Genomic DNA, 18,754 nt, shown 5'->3' on the forward strand with positions numbered 1-18,754 from the left:
GGGTTAATAATAATAATAATAATAATAATCCTCACGCTTAATTAGCGCTTTTCTGAACACTCCACTCAAAGCGCTTTACAGATAATAGCGACTCTTCTCCACCACCACCAGTGTTTACTTAACAACACATCAGCTAGCAGTGGGGAGGAGAACAGAGTAAAAAAGCCAGTTCAGATCTGGGGATTATTAGGAGGCCATGGCTGGTGAAGGCCAGGACAGCAGGGTTACACCCCTACTCTTCTAGAGAAACGCCCTGGAATTTTTAATGACCATGTTGAGTCAGGACCTTGATTTTAGGTCTCATCCGAAGGACGGCACCTTTTTACAGTATAGTGTCCCCGTCACTATAATGGGGCATTAGGAGCCACACAGACCACAGGGTGAGCACCCCCTACTGGCCCCACTAACACCTCTTCCAGCAGCAACCTATGCTTTCCCAGGAGGTCTCCTATCTAGGTACTGGCCAGGCTCACTCCTGCTGAGCTTCAGTGGGGTGCCTGTTGTGAGTTGCAGGGTGATATAACTACTGTGTAATGATAGAGAAGAGGTGGAGAATTACTTTGAAAAGATACAGTTAGGAAAATTGCAAAAGTGGGGTCAATCAAGCATGCTTCATATTAATGCTGATTACATCAAAGAACTGGCTACTTCTGATAGGGATATGTTAGATTTACAACCTTTAAACTTTAAAGAGAATACCAAAAGCATTATTAAGAAGGCTAGTCATTGTATACAGTATGTTTAATCTGGAAGCTGAAAGGGTTTGAGGTGAGTCAAAATGTTTCAGAGAGGGTTTTTAGAGTGTTAGTAGAAAGCATCCTTACTTTTGGAATCATTGTGTGGAATGGTAGCCTAAGTATGAAGAGTAAAGAGAAATTGGACAGAACTGTTAATATTGCTAGTAAAAAAATCGGTCGACCACAGAAGCAACATAAAGAGCTGTATTATACTGCAGTGCAAAAGAAAGCTCAGCTCATCATTGATTTCCAGCTGCTACCTTCAAGGTGGCAGTTTAGAAAGCCTGTGGCCAAGAAAAATGTCTACAAGAAATCCTTTGTTCCCCATGCAGTCGGTATATTAAATGCAACTAAGGTACCGTTTCCTGTATGGAGCTTTCAGATTAGTGTAATGGTAGTGTAATACGGGCAGAGGGTGTATACAGTATGTCTTGTTGCATGTCTTGGGCTATTGTTTGTTTTTCTTGTGTATTTATTTTATGTTGAGTGTTATTTGTTTTTTGTAGTTTTGTATGGTGATACCAAAGATACCAGCTTACCATTGAGAGGAGGCTGACAGCTGCCAAGAAGCCACAGATTTCTAGTTTTAAATGTTACACAACCAATTGTCTTCTACTAATAAGACAGGTGACTGAGGATGGCAGGTCACTCCACAGTGCATTCTGAGACACCATTTTGTCTGAAACCGCCACCCTCTTACCAAGGCTGCAGGAGGTGAATGCCCCTTCAGCACGTCAAAGTCAAAGAGTGTTGACAAAGTACTGACTGCAGGGCTATGGATACATTTGAATTCCATACAGTTAGGAATATACAGTATGTATACATTTTGACTGATGTTGTGCATACAATATTTACATTTATACAAGTTTTGTAGTTTTTATTTATTTATAAAAAAAATATTTTATACATTTATAACTGATTTTTAGTTGCCTTTTTTCATTTGATTCACCAGTTCTGGGTGATCTTTACAGACAACCCAGACAGTTTTAAGAGACTTGAATCCTAAAGTGAAGTTGGTGAGTAAAGCATTGAACGGACTTTAACAAGAGAAACTTTAATCAGGCCTTGCTCTTTGCCCATCAGTACTGGTGTCCCGTCTTTGCAAACCTAATGTAGTGACAATGTTTTAAATATGTATATATTAAATCACAGTTGTGATCCGTTTGAGCTTAATCAATTAAAGAAAATTAATTCTATGTCTGTTTTTCCAGATACATCTTGTGAAGGGTAAACCAACACAAGCAGATATAATTAATTGTTAACTAATACCATATTTAGACTTTTGAGTGTTGAACTTATTTTGCTTTTAATTTCAGGGACTGTGTGTTGAACATTGTCCATGTAAGAGTGATGTGATCGGTATATAATTAAAGGGTGGCTCTGTGCCTCAGGATCTGCACCTGTGGAGGAATCCTATTCCGTTGGGCCCCTGAGCAAGGCCCTTAACCCCAACTGCTCCAGGGGCGCCGTATAAATGGCTGACCCTGCGCTCTGACCCCCAGCTTTTCTCCCTGTCTGTATGTCTCATGGAGAGCAAGTTGGGGTATGCCAAAAGACAAATTCCTAATACAAGCAATTGTATATGGCCAATAAAGTGATCTCTCTCTCTCTGATCTCTGTTATATAAAGTTCATTTTCAAATAGGCTACATTTTTGTCAAAAGCCCATCTGTCATTGCTAATAAGACATGTAGCTGAAAATACTGCACTTCTCCTGGCCCCTGTGCAATCACTCTTAATAAACCTTTGATGTTTAGTGCTGTCTTTGATCTTTCTATGTGTTGTATGTTTTTTTTTTTACTTTTGTAATTTAATTTTTCTGACATTTTAACTCCTTATTCAGAAAACATAATTTAGCTTCTTTGCATTCAACTTTTATTTTTAGTCCATTGTAGAACAAATACTGTCCTGGTTCAGCTAGTGCATGAAGAGCTGATTATGGTGCAGCTAGAGTCACTGCAACTTGGTTAACAGAGACACAGTGTTGATGATAGAGGGAAGATAGAAGAGGTGGAGCTGTAGCGCTCTGACAGAAAAGACACTCTGGCTAACAAAGCGAACTCAGATGAATTCTGGGTCTCAGCGTATATATATATATGGGTTGTACATGCAAAATAATAAGGACAACACTACGTAATACCAAATTCACATAATAATCATCATAATTCGTAGTGAAATCAGGAGTGTGAGTGTAAAGGAAGAAGTGGATACCATGGAGATGGTAATTTTCCACGTATAGATGGGAAATAAAGATCATGGAAATGTTTGTTTGAACACCTAGTAGAGGGAAAGTCTATATACAGTAAACTAGTGTTTTGACACACTATGCTACAGTGAGCTACTGTGAGAAAGCACAGGTCAGAGACCTGTTAGAGAACTGATTATAATATGGCAAACTTTGATTAATATTTTGAAACTGCATAGATATTTGTACAAAAGAAAAGTTTATAATTTATAATTTTTTGGAGGGCAGACTATGAAGGAAAGAGACAGTGGTTAGAGGGGTAGAATAGGATAGGACAGATATCAAATCGGTAGAGAATGAACTCTTTCCAGTTCTGCTTCCAGCGTAAGCCAGTCAAAGGTTAGAGAACAGTGAACCAAATGGTTTAATAAAACAAACAGCAAAAGAAAGCACTTTATAAAATGATTTCAGAAGAACAGAATCTAGTTAAAGACGAGGAGTTCTCTGCAACCACAGGCAGGAAACAATATTAGTAAGGCAAAGAGAGCAAGGGTGCTGCAGTGGGGGCCGAGGTTTATACAATATATTTTTTCAGAGTTAGAACAGTGAATGGAGAAGTGTCTTGGAGATAAAAATGTTAAAAGAGTGAAAGGGAATGACAGATATATTAGTTTTCACAAAGGAGAAAAATCAAAAACATGCCTCAGGCTGAGCAAAAACACAGTTCTGATAGTTCCCTGATGACCTTCAACCAATTGTACTTAACAAAGCAAAAGATGTTATTCATGGGCCAATAGAGAAACCCCTCCGATAGACACTTATGACTCATTCACTTGTAAATTACTGAAGTAGCACCCATCCATTAAAACAGTAACAAAACCAAATCAAGTAATTATAGACCAATTAGTCTTAATTCTATTGCATGTAAGGTTATCAAAATGATAATTAGTACTTAACTGCAGGATCATCTGTACCGCAATAGGATTCTAGAGCTGTGGTTCCCAACCCTACACTTGCTGGTTTCCATTCCAGCAGAGCTGTAAATCTCCAGTGCTAACTCACGGCTTTAATTGATCTACTTGCTTGACTTTAGGTTCACCTGTTTCTACAATCTGTCCTGGTTTGACAAACACTGTTTAGAAAAGATATGTCATGGAGCCTGTTTCCCAGACCTACCAATATCTTATACCTGCAACCACTGAATCTATGCAGCCCACAGGTTCCTGAGCCGTCTACAGCCATTAACCATGCCAGCTACCTTTTGTTGCAACAGAAGCCATTGTACCACATGAGAATACATATCCAGCAGCAGAAGGGTACATGGCCTCTCTGCCCTGATCCTTGGGGAACACCCAGGGGGCATCTTCTTTCTCTAACCTAAAGACTGTATCTCCAGCAGAAAGACATTGGCAGAGCACGATGAAGACTGGAGAGCTGTTTTAAGGGCCATGTCAGAGCAGAGACGATCAGAGATCGCTCCTTGGTGGAGTGATTTTACCCATTTTACCTCTCCCAGCCACAGTTTCACTGACCTTTCTACCTGCATCCTTTCTCCCACTCCAGAAAGACCACAGTTTTCTTTCAAGAAAGAAAATTATCCTTAAAGTAGGATCTCACCTTGCAGAGTTTATATAGAACTCGGGACTAGGCTATTACCTGAGGTAGAGGAGTGCAGGGCCTTACATGTTGGCAGCAAAAACATGAAGTAAAAATATACTCTACCTATGGAATCACTTAGCTTGAATAAGCTGTAAAGAAAAAAGAGTGAAGTGTATATGTTGACACATTGGTGTCATTTTTTAGCTAATCTGGAGAAGCAATAAAAATAATGTAAAAATTTTAGGACAAATAGTAGTTAAAAGCATAGAATTTATATAATTTAGGATGCTGTATATTGTTTTAATCAACATAATACAAGAATGGTATTGTTGTTTTGGAATCAATCCAGAAATGAAAACCCATAAGGAATGTCTTATTTTTTTAGGCTAAAAGGAAAACAGTTTGTTTTTTCTCTAAACCTGATTAAAGATCTAAAAATCCTCAAAGAGATTGACAACATTGTTCATTGCTAACTCCATGGATGTCTTCAAAATTAATAATGAAGCATGAATCAGAGGATAAAACTAAACTAAAGGAAAATGCATTTAAAACCTTAACAACAGGAAGTAAAGCAGAACACACTTATTTAATAATCTTGAATTCATCCATCCATTTCCTAACCTCTTTTTCCAATACTGGGTCACAGGAGAGCCAGAGCCTATCCCAGCAACAGTCAAAAGGGCAGGATACTCTCAGGACAGGACGCCAACCCATCTCAGGGCACGTACAGACAGACGCCAGGCCCAGTTTTCCCAGAAGCCAGTTATCCCACCAGCATGTCTCGGGACTGTGGGAGGAAACTGGAGCACCTGGAGGAAACCCACATGAACACAGAGAGAACATACAGACACAGATAGCACTCAAGGAATAGGAGCCAGAGCTCCAGTGCTTCAAGGCAGCAGTGCTATCACTGCGCTGCACTAATTGGTATTTATTATGAACTAATCTGATTTTCATTAAAAATTCACAATATATATTTTAATGAAAGCACAATGTTTCCCAGAAGTCAATTAACCTACCAGTATATCTTTGGACTGTAGGAGGAAACCCACATGAACATGAGGAGCACATCCAGACTCCATACACACAGCATCCCAAGATTGGAATTGAACCCTGAGCCCCACTAACCACTCCACCATCATGTTGCTTAAATTTTAAAAATTAAATTTAAAAAATATTCATACTTCATGTCATAAAAAAACAAATGAGAAACTTTGATTGGACAGTGTTGTGATACAAAAGGCTGAATGTTCACTCAGAGATTACAAGGAGAAGAGCTCAGGTGGGTAGCTGCGTCAGCATGCGTAGGCTGCAAAGGAACAAGTAATAGGTTTGTTCCATGCTGAAAAAAAAAAAAGAAAGAGAACACAACGTTTCGGCCATGGAGCCTTCTTCAGGTGTGAGAGAGACAAGGCAGTAGGCAAAGGTAAAGTAGCGGGAGAACAAAGGCTGGGAGGGAGGAGGAGTGAGAGGCGGGAGCAGGGGACAGAAAGAGAGGCCAATCAAGAGGTGTGAAGTCAGAATGGGTGTAGAGAGGTGTGAAATGAAACTTCCAATGAATGGAGAAAATTTAAAAGAACAGTAGTCTGTCATTAAGAGAAGGGAGAATGTGTGATCCTAGCTGCAAAATGATTTTGGTTTCGGTAGTTTTTCTGATGTATGAGTTCAGAAAACCGTCTTTGAGAACACAGACAGAGAGATTAGAGTGGTCGTGGCCGTCAGAGGTGAAATGAGAAACAATGGGCTTGGAGAGATCTTTAATCTTCATAGCCCTGCTGTGTTCTCTGAAGTGGTCTCCGAGTCTCCTTCCTGTTTCTCCAATGTAGATGGCTGGGCAATTACTGCAAGAGATACAGTAAATAAGGTTGCTGGAGGTACAAGATGCCATCTGAGTGATCTGGAATTGTCCTGAGAGGCCTTGAATGAGTGTGGTGTTGGATGTGTACTTGCAGGTGATACAGCAAGCTCTGTTGCAAGGGAAAGTGCCTGGTGTGGATGGTTGTTGAGGGCGGTCAAGTGAGCTGTGAACAAGGAGGATATGCAGATTAGGTGGTCGGCGATATGAGATGATGGGGCAATCAGAAAAGAGGGCCCCAATGGAGGGATCATCATGTAGGATGGAAAAGTTATGGTTAATAGTCCTGGGGATAGGAAGTGTGTTAGGGTGGTAGGGAAGCACCAAAGGAATGCGGTTGTTACGGCGGGAGTTCCTGATCGGGTTGATGGTCCGAGGGGTGTTTTTGGCTCGGGCAAGGGCCCTGTCAATCACACTGCTGGGGTATCCTCTGTTGATGAAAAAGGAGTACATTTTGAGGGCTTGGTTCTCAAAGTCGATGTCATCGCTGCATAATCGTCGTAGCCTAAGGAACTGTGAAAAAGGGAGAGAATTTTTAGTTTGTTTGGGGTGAAATGAGCTATACAGGAGGTAGCTGTGTGAATCCGTGGGTTTGTAATAAACCAAAGTGGAGAGTCAGGGGTAGTTGATGGAGAAGTTGATATCTAGAATCGGAAGAGTCGTGGAAGATATGTTGACAATATATTTGAGGGATGGGTGGAAGTTGGTGAAATGGTGCAGGAAGCACTCAAGCTGATCGTTGGAGCATGTGGCGGCACCGACGCAGTCATCAATATATCGCTTGTAGAGGTCAGGGACATAGCCAGTGTAGGAAGCGAAGAAGCGTTCTTCTACCCAGCCGACAAAAATATTGGCATAGCTGGGTCCCATTCTGGTGCCCATGGCAACTCCACTAACCTGTTGGTAAAAAACATTATTGAAAGAGAATGCGTTCAGTTTGAGGACCAATTCTGCAAGGTGTACCAGGGTGTGGGTGGGTGGATCAAGCACTGTGCGTTTGTCCAGTGTGTGCTTGAGGGCTGTAAGGCCGTCATTATGGGGAATGACGGTGTACAGAGATGTGATGTCCATGGTAAAAATGTAGCACTTGGTGCCCTGAAATTGGAAATCATTAAAAAGTTGGAGCGCGTGGTTGGTGTCTTTGATGTATGAGGGAAGATCTTCAACCAGCGGTCTCATGAGGCTGTCGAGAAAGGCTGAGATGTAAGCAGTTGGACAGTTACATGCTGATACGATGGGGCGTCCAGGGGTGTCGGGTTTGTGGATTTTGGGGAGGAGGTAAAATTGAGATACCTGCGGATGTTCCATGATGAGCCGGTTTGCCTCCTGGGGGAGCTCATTACTACCGATAAGAAGGGAAATGGTGGATACCACTTCCTTTTGGTAGTCAGTGGTAGGGTCCTGTTGGAGAGGGAGGTAGGCAGAAGTGTCAGTTAGTTGTCTAGAGGTTTCAAAGATATATAGATCCTTACACCACACCACAAAAGCGCCTCCTTTGTCCGCTTGCTGAACTCCGGTCTTTAATGCTCTTTATGAAAAAATGAAGTTAATTGTATTCATCCATTTGAGTTCGCTACAGCAAAGTGTATATTGCACTCACACAGAGCATCTTACTTTCAGATCATCAGACTCTGCTGCTCACAGGCTGTACACTGTTCATGAGGGCCAGGAGGTGTCACGGATATCGGAAGGACAAGCCTTGGAATGACACGGGGGTTAGCCCAGGCTCAGGGGGTCAGAAGATGTCGGTATAGAAACCTATAACCTCAGGCCACGGACGTGGGGTGACCTGGTACTAGGCAGGTCTCACAACATCCGTACCCTCAGTGCTGAGGCAGGAGCAGAGCAGACACAGCAAGTAGATAGGCCACACAACAAGACACACCGGAAAGACATGAATAATCACAGGGAACTAGGAACAGGACAGAAGTAGAGCGCCCTCTAGGTGTACAGGGCGTGACATGAGGAACAGGGACTTGGGATACTTAACAGCCCTCAGTCGGCTATGGCAGAGGCAGAAGTGCTGTGTAAAAAGCTGCCAAGCAAGGCAGCAGGGTCTTGTGCAATGTGTTCACCTCAGATGCTGTGACGTAACAGTGAGTAGTTGCAAATGGAAGGGTATAAGATAAGATATTTTTTGCCTGTAAATGTAAAAACATTTTTATTAGAGTCTTAGTAGTCATTTGTATAAGAAGTTCAGGTGGGTAGCTGGGTCAGCATGCGTAGGCTGCAAAGGAACAAGTAATAGGTTTATTCCATGCTGGAAAAAAAGAAGAAAGAAAACACAACGTTTCGGCCGTGGAGCCTTCTTCGGGTGGTATTTGTATAAGAAGACCTTTTTCCAATAACCTTTTCTCCTTTGTGTTACAAAATGAATCAGTCAAATCTGTCCAGAAGTGAACCAGAGTATTGCTTTGTAACTATGAACATTACACTCCTGTTATTATATAGCTTTGTTATCTGTGTTTGCCTGCAAGTTAACATTTTCAAAGATAAAATATTCTGTGCAAATTTGACATTTTTGTTTCCTAGAATCTGCTCTGAAATTTTATTGGTTTGAAAATCGTGAAATGTTGATAAAGGTGCATGTTTTAAGTTTCCTTGTTAAATGCATTGGAGCTCATATTTTGATATGAATAAAGGTGATTTCTTTAGAAAAAAAAATCTAATGAAACATCCTTAAGGATGTTAAACTAATACCAAACAATAACTAAACTTAATAAACTGAAGAGTCCAAATATACCCATTCAATGAAGTCTAATGAATACTGCTTTAGAAAAGGACAAAGCCATTACAAGCTTTATGCTCTCACAAAGAACATCTTAAATACAGACCTTAAACTGCTTTTGTAAATTAAGGTGGAGGAAAATAATACGGTTTTAAACCATGAGAAACATTTTTACATTTATTCTTGTCATGAAAGTAAAACTTGCTGGAGTGATGGCAGCCCGTCAGCTGCTCCTGTATTCTGTCTGCTGAGCGCCGGGAACATGATTCAGAGTGTGCGAGACTGAGCTACAATTATGCCAAATCTGTCAAGTGAGGGAGGAGCAGCAAGCATATCGCAGCCTCCTCCTTATAACTTTTCTTTCTTTGTAAACCTCTTCACCATCAGAACTCAGAGCTTACGAATAAATATTCGAAAATGCTGTAGGGCTTTCTTTGACAGGATTAGGACCTATCTTTACGATGCAGTTCTCTTATAAAACTTTATTGGTTACGGCTTCTACAGTCTGTAGCAGAGAGCCATAAGCGTTCTGGCACAGAGGCAGGGACAGGGTTTTATCTCAAGTTAGTAATAATTTAGATAGTCAGCAACACCCCTAAATTATTTGCATCAGGTATGCCAAACATGTTCAAGTTTGTGGCACTGGAGCTGTTAACAAGAGTAGTTCTGAGTGTATGAAATGGCTTGCATTCAAACCCAATACATGGATTGTTTTTTTAATTAAAGATGAGAGGGATATTGTCGTTTGATGGTACTTGAGGGTATTTCTGTAAAAATGCTTCTTTTTTCCATAATTGCACAGACATTTCTTTTGGGATCTTTCTTGAGGCTGCTGTATCTGTAATAATGAGCTTTTTTATTTTTGTAATGCAGTTTTTCTCACTGATACACAGGCTGTTACAGAATTGTTCGGTCCACTGTTTTGTTTTTGTAATAAAATACATTTAGGAAAACATGCAAAATACAAATTAAAAGAAAGCTTTATTTGTGTTTTTTTACTCTAATAAGCTTGTAAGGATCGGAGAGTGAGAAGCCTTATAATTCCTTCTAAAGCAAAAGACATTTGAGCATATAATACTTCTCATTTTATGTTGGTAGACCTCAAAACCATGGGCCATAAAAATTAATGCCTTTACCTCCGGTCTTTAAAAATGCTTATTAATCCTACCCATTTAAGGGGGTGTTAATCCTAAAGCATTCACAAAGGAAGTTCCAAACACACCCGGATTATAGTATCACATGCAGAACAATTAATTTGGATGTGAATAGGTACCATAATGTGAAAGACTTAATGGGGTTGATCAGAATGTGGAAAGCATATTTGATGGTTGGCCATCAACTATTTCTTGTTCTCATAATTCTTTTTAATGTATACAATGCATATTTTGTTATATTAATCCATATTGAATGTTTCATCATGAAGTTTCACTTTATTTAGAACCAGCAAAAAGGAATGATGTTCCCATAAAAACTTTTTTAGTTGACCATTGCTATGTGCTCAGATCTAATGGACTCAGACTACTTTACTTACATCAAATTTAAACCACATACAGTACAAGCATCCAGCATTAATAAGCTACCATGTTATACTCATTGACTGCTTCTGCTGTAGTTACAGGATTATATAAAAAACATTTCTTTTAATCAGAACACACCTGAAGAAGCTGAAACATTGTGTTTTCTCTCTTCTCTTTTCAGCATGGAATAAACCTATTACTTGTTCCTTTGCAGACTACGCATGCTGACGCAGCTCCCCACCTGAACTATTTCTTCTAATATCTTAATATCATATTAAGCATGGTGTTACTTTTTCTTATGTGTTTCTTTGCCTTTACAATGTATCACTTTATACAGTTATTTAGTTATAAGTAAAACTTACAAGAAGATGTGACAGATTACAAATAGCCATTTGGCACATCTACAGTATCAAAAGTCAATAGCATATTATCTTTAAATGACATTCTGTATTTTTTTAAACTGCCATAAGAACTTTGTTTTTGAAACAAGTGCTTACTGAGATTCAAAGAAAACATATTAGTTGTATTGTACCACCTTCTCACAAGAGATCCATGAATATCCATTATGCAGCCTTTTATAAGTGTCTTAGAAATAATCGTGTTGGTTGCACAGTCAAAAGAACACTTCTGAACTGCAGTGGGTTTCATCTTGTGCCCAGTTTCACAGGCCAGTGGTCAAAGACTGGTGGTGATGTGACTTATTCCTCCTCCTCCGATGACTTGGGTGCATCGGGTCTCGGGTGCTGAGCTGGGAGCTGCAGCGGGTCTGATGCTGGCTGCCTCTGCTGGGCCGGGCCACAAGTTCTACAGGGTGAAAAATAATTTTAAGATAAGCACGGGTGTGATGGGTAGGGTATGCATTCTTGACATTGGTGGATCTTACATTTGATCTGAAAAAAGCTTTAAATATTGAAACATATGTAAGACAATCTTTGTACAAAGTGTTGATTGCAGTCAATAGCATAATTGCTTATTTTGTGGACTTGATAAAAAACTGTTCTACATACAGAGATTCAAATAAATGGAAGTACTTCATTAAATGTTACTGATACTAGATTTTAATTTTGTTTACTTGTAGGAATATTTTCTGGTCACATTTTAAGACTTCATAATAATCTCAAAATGAAATTGTCCTTGTTATTTGGGAAAATCTTAAGATCATTACCAATAAAATAAGCAAACCCTATTGCCACCCTACTTGTTCTTGGGGAGTTCATGAACTACAGACCTGGGGATTTTTACGGCAGGACCTTCCCCAGTTCAATGGCACTGCTGCAGATGGAAAACTAGAGTAGGGGGTGAAATTTGCAAATGAGAGTAGAGTTACCACCTCGGAACCTCTCTCTGAAACTGAAATTAATGTGCAAATTCAGCATTTAGCATTAACCTTTTTCAAAATGATATTATAGCTTAATTGCTGTGTGGAGATATTACAACAGCCATGAGAAATTACAAAAATAAAAAGCATCTTGTATATTTTTTTCAATTTCATTTACTGTAAATCTTCCCTTTATTTAAAACCATTCTAATTTTAAAGCTGCCATTTACACTGTCTTTATACTACTGCCTGATTAAATCAATAATCAGTTCTTTTTACAGATAACCCCGTTAGGTGGGCTAGTCAGTTAAAAAAGTAATTTTAAAGGATTATGGTTTAAGATGAGTCACAACTTAAACATATGTACTGTATACCAGTAGCTGCAATGGATCAAATAATATTGAAAATAAAAAGTTCTCCAAATATGTTTTTTTTTTCCACATTCAGTTGTATCATTAGGCCCAACTTGGTTGCATAAATTCATGATGCTAGTGAATTAAGCAGCAATATTAATTAAGTAATGGTTTTGCACTCAATTTAATTTTATTTAAGTTTGTTCACTTTCATGGCAGATTTAAAATCCAATTCTCTATCAAAGTTCACAAAGATTATGTGGTCGGGTAACAGCTCCCAGGATCTCATCCAGCAATTTCTTGAAAGAAGTGATGGAATTTGCCAACATGGCTGGATAGCTTGTTCCAGTCTTCCACAACTCTTTGTGTAAAGAAGTGCCTATTGTATTTGGCTTTAACTGCACTTCTCCTTTGTTTAAATGTTTGTCCTCTGGTTTGTTTGGCTCTTGATTTTAAAGTCCATTGTGTTAATTCTGACAATGGCTTGTGGAGATGGTGAACACTGGAGTAAGACTAGTAGTCTTCTCAGCTCAAGACTAAAATAATTAAGTTATTTCATCCTGTAGGAGGTACAGACACTCTCATAGACACATAACATTCAAGTTCTCTGCTTTCAACTTTATATCGTACTGTTTTGTTTGCTTTTCTATTGCTTCCCCAGAATGCCTTACCTTGCTTGGAAAAAGTGTCTTGAATTATGAGTCTTCACCGTCCTGTGCCAGCTCAGCTTATTGTTCAAACTTAGAAAAATAGATACAATTTTCAATTTCTGCCTAATACAATAACTCAGCTCACCAGCCAGCAACAAGAGCCTGCTTTGAAAAATGATTCAACTGTAAGCAGCGATGATCACTATACTGTAACCAAATCAGTTGACCCAATTTCTAATATAGTCATTGCCATTTGCTGTAGGCCAGCTGTGCCAAAATACATTATCGACTCTCTAACTTGAGTCAGTGTGATGGAACTAGTCTAATTACTACTGCAAAATCTACTACGTGTTCACCAGATCCCACTCCTGCCAAACCCTTAAAAATGATATGACCTAGAATTGTTTCTGCTATTCTGTCTTTTACTTGTAGCTCTAATTCATCAGGTATTGTCCCCAAATTGTTAATTTCTGTAGTAGAACCCAGGCATAAGAAACCTTCTTTAGGTCCTAATGTTCTTAATAAACTCAGAACCATTTCTTATCTCCCCTTTGAGGGAATTAACTAAAAGTTTGTATTATATCTTGTTGGCTATGTATTTCTTTACTTATATTTTACTAACTCCGTCTCAGGATGTCTGGTCTCAAAAGATAATATAGCCACACTGTATCCTTACGCATAGCTGGCATGGTTCTCAGGAAAATCAAGTTCAAGTTCAAGTTTATTGTCATTAGACTCATATACAGGTATATGGTATAACAAAATGCTATTTAGCAAGCTCTCGGACATAAGTAGTACAAAGAAAAAAAAACAACAACAATACAATTGTATAACAAAAGAAAGACAGAGACAACAGGCAGTGTGTAAAAAACAACAACAGGCAATGTGCAAAACAACAACAGGCAATGTGCAAAACAACAAAAAGGTAACAGGTTATGTGCAAAAACATGCATTAACAGAATGAAATAAAGGGATAAAAATTATGGGGAGTGAGCTTTTGACATGTATGGTAGAGGTAGATTTTCAGTGTGTGTTTGGGTTTTTGGTAAGAAAGAAGGCACTGTGAGGTTCAGATCATAGGTGAGAGGTGAGGTGAGAGTGAGAGAGGCTGGGAGTTTAATAGTTTGATTGTGCGGGGGTAAAAACTGTCTCTGAGTCTGGTAGTCTGGGCCCGAATGCTCCGGTACCGTTTTCCAGATGGTAGCAGATCATAAAGTCTGTAGCTGGGGTGTATGGGGTCTTTGATGATGAAAATGGTCTATTCAGTTACAAGCAGAAGGGTTTGTCACGCAAGCCAGCAGTAAAGAACATATAGATACTGATCACCTTTCTAGAATGACCATATGTAGCCACAATGCAAGCAGAGATTCATGTGTTAGTGTATCTTGTATCGTTTGTTTCACTGTATAAAAGAGCACTGTAAGCGTTGTCTTTTGAGTCTTGCGTACAAGAGCAAGACTCCCATACTGTATGCATATGAAATAATGACGACTTTCAACACACAAACTCTCGGCTGATGCCCTTTGTTTGGCACAACAGTTTCTTATCAAAAGCATTAAAGTGGTAACAAGTCAGTTGCCCTTAGTTCTTGCAGCACCCAGTTCGGGAAGAACTTCATTCAGGATTCTGTGCTGACCACAATACAGAAACAAGCTTATCACATTAGTAAACGAAGTGTGATACTTGTGTGTAATTCTTGTGATACAGGCCTTATCTCCGTTCTATAGACTTAAATGAAGCAATTGATAACAAATTATCAGAATTTAATTGAATCCTTTGAAAATGTTGTAAGAAATTAATGTTGGGTTTTGCCATCCATAGACATAGCATGAACTTTAATTACTATGAAAATTACTGATGGAAATTCTGATAAAACATATTACAAACTTGAATACAGCAAAACAATGAGAGAGAAACAAAATGAACAATCAAAAACAATAGTGTCACCTTTGATCCTGATTAGAAATATGGGAGTGTTTTTCTTTCACTGTAGAAATATTGCTGAACCTTCTAATTGGACTTACCGGTCAAGGCTGAACTCTGTGATCACAGGTTCAAGCTGTTGTCATGTCAAAGGTCTTCTGGGATTGGGATTCCCGATCGATCCAGCACCACCTGTCGGCTCTCAGCTGCACAGTGCCCCCTGTGGCCACCCTGGCGGTTGCTGGTCTCTTCGGATTTCTGCACCTCTACTTTGGGGCTGTGGTGCCTGTAACGTGCGTCAGAGGAGTCCGCTTGCACCTCCTCGTTCTGCTCTCTGTTCGGGGGATATCATCGCTCTACGTGATAATAACCACACACCTGTTGTTTCCAGTGCTGGTCCTGGTGACCCACACACCTGTTGGCTTTCATTCCAGCCCACCGTCATCAGATCTTTGAAGCCTTACTTCTTGATCTAAGAAGTTGCTTCAACTGAATATTTGCATTTAGTTTCTAGTGACAATTTGGAGATTTTATTTCACTTAAAAAATACAACAGTTAAAGCTCCAACATGTTTAAGAGCTGGGAAGAAACAGTTCAAATGAATATTATTAAGCCAATGAAGGTTTTGATTTGTGTAACTCAGGAGGAACTGGGGGTCACCAGAACCAGGAAAAAATCCTGCTGTAAATCCAACATGTGGAAAATAATTGGCTATTCCAAAGTGGGTGAGTGTAAAAAAAATAGTGATTCTAAATTTAAGCATATAAGTGACGCAATTTTGCTAAATTAAGACATTATGCCAACAAAGAATACTGAGAAAGTGATGTGTCCATTTTTTACTGCTACAAAAGATATTGCAATGCACTTTCATCTGGTCGTGGACTGTGTGTTGTCTAGATTAAACCTTGTCCCGAATACCTTTGCAAGGATCCAAATGAATGGTGGACGCGTTGCACCATTATTGTCATCTCTACACTAGCTCTCAATATACTGAAGGATTGATGAATGTGTACAACTTAGAAAGCCTTAAAGGGACGAGCCCTATCTGGTCTGAGCTGTTTATTGAATCTGTATACTCCAAGTCAGTCACCGATCTTAGGATGCTGATTATCATACTTTTCTGAATGTTTTTATAGAAATACAGATGATAGATTATCCTGCTAAAGGGCAGCTAAATTGTATAATAAACAAACAACCTATAGAAATCAGTAAACCGTAAGTCCAGCCTATACTGTATTATATGGTATAATGTACTACAGTATACTGTAGCATGTACAGAATGGTTAAATGAAATACATCAAGCAATCCTCCCTTACTATACATGATAATTAAAGTACCAATGCTTGTCTTTAAGTTAATTAAAATACAACTGCTAAACTGAAACTAACAACAGTAATCACAACTTATAGTAATCAATTAAATCAACATGAATTCCTCCTCTGTGTGCAAGGGATGCCTGCACTTTCTCTTTCTGCCTCAGTGATGAGCAACTCCACTGTAATGGGAAGTAAAACTGTCAGTGAGTCTGTAAAGTCGTCCCTGTAGTGATATGTATAATAAATGTATATGTACGGATGTTAGTTGGTTCATGCGCATAGGGAAAGGAAGTGTATGCAAGCCATGAAAGTAGGTTACACAACATGGTGTGTTATTCCCTTTCCATTATTCCATTATTCCCTTTCAAATCCTGTGGATTGTTGATTAATTGAACCCAGAATAATAACAGAACAGTCCCCTGTTTAATTGTAGTATTCTTATTTCAAATAAAATAAAATAGAAGAAAAATAATTAATTAAAACATAAAAGGATGAACTGACATGGTTGTCAAGAGATGTAAAATTCTGATCCAAGGAGTGTATGTGTAACCCAGCATTACAATCCCTGGAGCCTGTGACTCGTTTTCATTGTGCAAAAATAATCTGAATCCCTCTTGCAGTGGAGGGGTTAATTTAAATGCATTTTGTATGCTGGAAAATATAGGCCATGCTTTTCTGATTATGCCTGCTTAATAAAGCATGTAAGCTACTGCACCACTCTATGGTATTCCAGCTCATTTAAAACAGCAGCTTACTAAATTCTATTACCTTGTAGAGTATTTAAACATTTTTCTTAAAAATTCATTCTCTTGGTTAGAGTAAGTCAGTTAAATGGCTTTGATTTCTTCACACAAACAGTTGACAAAATATTTAATAACATTGGGAACAACAACACCTATAATAATAAAACAACCCCTGGAGGCACTTGCTGAGACAAGCTGTATTTAAAAAGATATCCAGTTAAAATAAGACCATTTTCAAGCTACGTTTTTCCAGCAGGACATGACACAGGTTTTTGCCATCTGAACTATACCTCCTGTTGGGCTTTTCTTCATCTCGTAGCCACTGCCTGTAAAATCTGGAGGCTGACTGGACGTGTCCTCTCGGTCTCCTGCAGTTGACTTCAGGGTTGTACCATGGACAAGCTCTGAAACTGTCATGACTTACTGTACATCATCCTTGTTTCTCTGAGGACAGCGCAGTGAGGATAGTGTCAGGTCTGCTGCTTCTCTACATTCCTCAGGAATCTTGGGATACACAGCATGCTGGACTCCAATGTTTAGGTAGTGCTGTGTATGGATGATCCAGGGCTGGAATATTCCCTACATTAAAGCTACACATTTAGATGTTTTATACTCAGAACTCATAGCTGACAGTAAAAAGTTAAAAGAGATTGTGAATTACAAGAGTGAAAAAAGCCTGTCCATCCATTTTCTAACTGCTTCTTCCAATAGAGCCCAATAAAACTATCCCAGCAAGCAACAGAGCGCAAGGCAGGTTAGACCCTGGATGGGACACCAGTCCATCGCAGTAAAAAAAGATCATTCGAATTATTAAATAAAATAAAATTAAGGAACACAATAGTTTAAGCAACATTCTATAGTGAAACAATGACAGTTTCAATATTATGAATTTAAGCTATTTGCATTTTTATTAGAATTTGCTGGTATTTTGCAGAAGTACAATAAATCTGTGGAACCTGATGAATTACAGTGAATGATGTGAGCTTTCACAGTGCATGTACGGATAATGAAGCTTCACTGAAAGGTGTTAGATAAGGTGGTATCTAAAAAACGGGTTTCGAGTCATGATATCTACAGAAAATATAGTACAATAAAAACGAACCTATCTGAAGCTGCAGTATCCACTACTATACTATACGTAGCTGCTGTCTAGTTACCATGGTAACCCGTTTGCCTTTTAATTGTTAAGTTAGTTATGCCAATCAAAGACCAAAGTGCTTGAATTCCCTGATATCTCCACGGCGCTATGCAATTATAATTCGCCTACATGTTGCTAAACTTAACTTTAAACGATTAATTTTAAAGACACAAACTTCTTATTCTTACTGATGATTTATTAGCAGCAATGATGTTACAAAAAAAGCTTTAACACTGATTATTAATAATACAAGCTAAAGTTTAGACCCACTCACTTTAAATAGGAGAGAATACAATACGTTTAGGCCTACTTTATTACAGTTTGATAGCAAACGTAAATGGAGAAATACATCAATTCAGAAACATCAAGACACAAGCAGAAATACTAGCTGTCTCCTGAAACAAAAACATGGAGGACTGATTTGGAATCAGTTGCTGCTCCTGACATTTTGTACCTCATCTTCCTCTACATCAGTGGGTACCAGGCTCCTGATTGCAAAGTAAAGGTTTGGCTGTAACTATTCCGTAGAAACTCAGTCATGAATATTTGTTCTTTTAGTGCAATTTCAAAATTTAAACTGTGACGTGGCTCTATTAATCTGATTTATCTATTTATCTAAGATCGATAAGGGCTGTGAAAAGCTATAAAGACTGATTTACCTAGCACAATAGCACACCTCATTAACAGGTTATG

General features: G+C 38.9%; 1 protein-coding gene and 1 pseudogene across 4 annotated transcripts in view; one reads left to right on the forward strand and one right to left on the reverse strand.

Annotated features, from left to right (window-relative positions):
• fam184ab (family with sequence similarity 184 member Ab) overlaps positions 1 to 18,754 on the forward strand; it is a 145,635-nt gene that overhangs the window by 13,698 nt on the left and 113,183 nt on the right. The window lies entirely within an intron of this gene.
• LOC148840331 (uncharacterized) lies at positions 6,285 to 17,340 on the reverse strand (annotated as a pseudogene).

The sequence above is a fragment of the Atractosteus spatula genome, chromosome 2, assembly GCF_055471065.1.
Source record: "Atractosteus spatula isolate fAtrSpa1 chromosome 2, fAtrSpa1.hap1, whole genome shotgun sequence".
NCBI lineage: Eukaryota > Metazoa > Chordata > Actinopteri > Semionotiformes > Lepisosteidae > Atractosteus > Atractosteus spatula.